The sequence below is a fragment of the Acomys minous genome (assembly GCF_964271855.1).
Source record: "Acomys minous genome assembly, chromosome: 4".
NCBI classification, from domain to species: domain Eukaryota; kingdom Metazoa; phylum Chordata; class Mammalia; order Rodentia; family Muridae; genus Acomys; species Acomys minous.
The window spans coordinates 71,542,623-71,547,427 of NC_140486.1; the positions used below are offsets into that span (position 1 = coordinate 71,542,623).

General features: G+C 40.9%; 1 long non-coding RNA gene across 1 annotated transcript; it reads right to left on the reverse strand.

Annotated features, from left to right (window-relative positions):
* Positions 1–3,218: 3,218 nt before the first annotated feature.
* LOC311596910 lies at positions 3,219–4,805 on the reverse strand. The gene is made up of 3 exons (XR_014779030.1): positions 4,742–4,805; positions 3,779–3,814; positions 3,219–3,679 (listed from the first exon to the last, which is right to left on the reverse strand). It is a non-coding gene; the product is annotated as an uncharacterized lncRNA (long non-coding RNA).

The following is a 4,805-nucleotide window of genomic DNA, read 5'->3' on the forward strand; positions in this document are numbered from 1 at the left end:
TGTTATTAATAATTATTTGAGGATAATTGTTTTGTAGTTGATGTAAGAGAATTATTTACTTATTAGTATAATTGTACATAATAATGAATTTCATTACATCAATTTATTTTCAAGTGTACCATGTGCTTTGGCCACATCACCCCACATGCTTTCCTTTTTCTTTCCTGTTTCCACTGCTGCTAGTCTCCCTGCTTTCCCGAGCTACCCTTTCTTTTCATACCATATGTGTCTATATAAAATCTTATTTCCACAAAGAAAACATGGTATTTCCCTTTTTGAGTTTGCCTTATTTTGCTTAATGATCATCTCACATTGCATTCGTTTTCCAGCAAACAACATAATTTCATCCTTTGTTATGGCAGGTTGGTTCTGTAACTTGGCTGTAGTGACTAGTGCTGCAATAAAAGTGACTGCGTGAGCATCTCTGTGGGATGTTGACTAAACCTATACACCAGAAGTGGTGTAACTGTGTTATGTGTTCATTTTCAGTTTTTTTGAGAAATCTCCAAATTGATTTCTATAGTGGCCAGACTGATTTGCACTCCAGCCAACAGTGTCTAAGGGTTTGTATTTTCCCTACGTCCTTGGAGGTTTTATTTGTTTTCTTCACGATAACCATTCTGATTGGGGACAGATGGAATTTCACAGTAGTGTATATATGTTGCACATGCATGTAGAGGCCAGAGTTTGATACTGATGTTGAGTGTCTTTGCTTTCTACCTTATTTTTTGAGATAGGTTCTTTCATTGAACCTAGCAGTGACTTATTTGGGTAGGCTAGCCAGCCAAAGATCTTCCTGTCTCTGCCTCTCCAGTACACGCTGCAGGACCTGACATTTTGTGTGCTTGCTGTGGATCCTGGTGCCTGTGGAGGTCAGAAGAGGGTGTTGGATGTTCTGGAACTGGAGTTACAGATGGTTAAGAGACACCTAATGTGGGTGCTGGGAACCAAACCTGGGTCCTCTGCAAGAGAAGAAAATGCACTTAAGCACCAAGCTACATTTTTAAAAATGTAGTTTTAATTTGCATTCCACTCATGAACAGCTAAGGATGTTAAATATTTTTCCATGCTTATTGGCAGTTTGTACTTCATTTTTGGCAACTGTCCATTTCATTGGCCCATTTACTGACTATTTTGATAGGGTTTTTTGTTAGCTCTCTGTTTGTGTTATATATTAGTTCTTTGCTAGATGTAAGAATTCTCCCATTCTTTAGTGAGGCTGTGGCTTCACTAAACTTTTTCCTTTGCTGTGCAACAGATTTTGAATTTTATGAAATTCCATTTGTCAATTCTTGGTGTTATTTCCTGAGATATTGCTGCATTTCAGAGAGTCTGCCTGTTATTTTGAGGTGTTTCCCTTTAACAGTTTCAGAGTTTTGAATATTACATTAAGGTACTTGGTCCATTTTCAATTGTTTTTTGCCCAGGATGAGAAATAGGGATCTAGTTTTGTTCTTCTACATGTAGGCGCAGCAGCCTGGGTTGGCAGACACTGTCCTTCAGAGACTAAAATGCTGCTTCACTTTCTTGTTAAGATTTTTTCACCATCTTAGTGTTAAGTGTCTAGACTGATTTGGGTTTCATTTCTGCTGATTGGGGTTTGAAGTGCCTCTTGAATTTTCAGGTTGTTATATTTTGTATTGAAATTTTTCCATATACCTTCCAATATTGCTTATCTCCATTTTCTTTTAAAGATTTATTTATTTACTTTTTATACAGTATTTGGCCCACATATGCATGTATGCCTGCACCCCAGAAGAGGGCACCAGATCTCATTGTAGATGGTTATGAGCCACCATGTGGTTGCTGGGAATTGAACTCAGAACTTCTGGAAGAACAGACAATGCTCTTAACCTCTGAACCATCTCTCCAGCCCATCTGTCCATTTTCTAAGACCCCAATTTTACAAAGTAAACTTTTCCATGGTCTTATGTATTTCCTATTCCCTTTCTCCAAACTCTTAGCTTCATTCTAGGTATTTCCTATTGTTTCAATTTACCAATTTTATCTTTCATGTACGTAATCAGTTGTCAAAGCTTCCATTCAGGACCCCCTAGCAGTCTTCCATCTTTGCTTAGGTCTCTTATTCCAGAAGATATTTATTTTTCTGTCATTCCCTCTTGTCCTAGATATATTTTTCAGCTTGCTTCACACAAATGATTTGGGGATTTATTAAAAACTATAAAATGCTTGCTGGGTGGTGGTGGAGCATGCCTTTATCCCAGCACTCAGAAGGCAGAGGCAGGTGGATCTCTGAGTTCCAGACCAGTCTGGGCTGTAGAGGGAATTCCAGGACAGCCAGGGCTACACAGAGAAACCCTATCTTGAAAACAAACAAAACAAAACAAAAAACCCATATACACCATAATATATAGATACACACAAATATATGTGTATGTACACGTGTATATGTACACACACACACACACACACACACACACACACACACACACACACACACACACTGGATATACCAAAATCAGAATTCCTTTGGGAGGGGCCTGAGAATCTATACCTGGGTGATTTTTATCATTTGACTTGTGGCCTTCATATTAGCAACATCAGCATCAGCATCAGTTGGAAATGTAAATAATATAATGTTAGGGCTCAAACCTGCACTAATGTAATCAGAAACTTTGAGGTGGGGGCATGCAATGTTTAATTCAACACACCGTTTTACTGTGCTAGTAAAAATGTCTTAGGGTTGTTTTCAAGTTTGACTGCACTCTAGAACCACCTACAAACCTGAAAACAATACAGATATCTGGGTCTTTCTCTTAGCTGTTCTGACTTAATTGGTTTGGAGTGCAACAAACATTTGACTGGGCTATCAAGGACAATGAAGCTCGGGGCTGGAGAGACAGCTCAGCAGTTAAGAGCACTGGCTGCTCTTACAGAGGTCCTGGGCTCAATTCCCAGCACCCACATGGTGATTTCACAACCCATTGCAAATCTGGCTTCCAAGGACAATGTATAATATGGTGCATTTACATATATGCATCCAAGACGCATGAAAAAAAATTAGATGGTGAAGCTAATGTAGAGGTGACCTGCCACTTTATATATTTATCTAACCTTACTAATTGGGTTTATTAGGTGACGGGTACACGAATGAAATAATACCATCAAAGTACCATTGTGCCAACTGGGTATGGTGGTGAATGCCTCTAATCCCAGCACTTTGGAGACGGAGTCAATGAAAAGAAGAAATAAAGAGGAAAGGAAAGAACATGACTGCTCCTAGGTACAGTTGAGGAGGAAGTTTATTGTAGATATGTGGGAGAGCCTAGCCAGAGGCAGACGCATCTGGGAGAATCCACAGTGGCCATGACCCTGGACCATGTAGGAGGAGCGAGGGGAGGGAGGGGAGAGAGGGGAGCCAAGTGCAGCAGCCAGGAAGCCAAAGATGAAAAAAAAGGAGGGGGGTGTTACCAAAATGTCTGGATTGCATAGGGAAGAGCCTCTGGTGGAAGGGCAGCCCAATCCCTGGGCTGTAGGGTTAGGGTGGAGTATGCCTGCCATCCCCTGTAACAGGTAGGGACTGAGGATGCTGGGAGAGGCCAGGTCGGCTTCGAGATGCTTGTCCTGGGTGTGGAACTTAGCATGGAGGAAGGAGGACGAGGTGAGGCCAGCTGCAGCTACGTAGTATTCAAGGCCGGAAAACCTGCATACTGAGGTTCTTCGTATATTTCGTGCAAAAAAAAGGAAACCATGGACTTGAAAGACTTCTGTCTGAACTCCTCTCACACCACAAGCCCACGCTTAGGACTTCTCTTACCAATATGTTCTAGGAGTTCCACTCTAGTACTGACACCTGTGAAAAGAAAAGAAAAATCCATGGAGGCCCCAAATATACCACGCTCTAGTTCTAGCCTTTCAGAACCTTGGCATCACTAAATCTTTAGGCTACTGTTAGTTCATTATAAGGTGAGAGGCTGTAACTAAATTGTTACTAATGGTATTTCTGACTCTTGAGAGGTTTAGCATTCATCTCCTAACACAGTGTACTGTCCTTTCCTCTGTTTCTCCAGGATAACTAACAAGATACAGTCTGAATTCTAATTATTTTTTTCAATTTCGTAGGCACTCAGTGTGAATTCCTTTGAACTCTTTTCTCACCCTGGGTATTTAGACCTCTTGTATTTCTTTATATCTCTAAACACCAAACATATATGTCTGATGACATAGTTTCCTCTCAAGACCATAAATTCATACTTTTCTCGTTTGCTTTATTATAATAGTAGCTATACTGAAATCTCTTTTGGCTCAATAAGTTTTCATTACTGTATCAAACACATCCATTCTGTTTACCCTAGACATTTTCTTTTGCGGTTGCCCATCTAATTTCCAACTTATTTCTCTAGAAACGGCTCTCTTCCGACCTCTGCTGGTATGACAGCAGACAACCATCATGAATTCTGTTAAATTTAAATTCTTCATGTTAAAATGTACTCGGGAATTTCTAATGAGATAGCAAAAGATGCGGAGTCTTTTAAATTGGTAGGTACGTTGAAAAGAGATAACTGAAGCTGAGCATGGTGGCTCGTGCCTTTAATCTCAGTACTTGAGAGGCAGAGGCAGGTAGATCTCTATGAGTTCAAGGCCAGCCTGGTCTACAAAGTAACTTCCAGGTCAGCCAGAGCTGTTACAGAGAAACCCCTGTAGAGACCAAATCAACACAATTTTTTGTTCAGGACCTGAGCACCTGAACCCCACTCCAACCCCTGATTCCCCCACCTACCGACCCGGAGGTTCCAGGGAGAGCCACAAACACACAGCTAGCAACCGTTCCTAGGAGCTTGCAC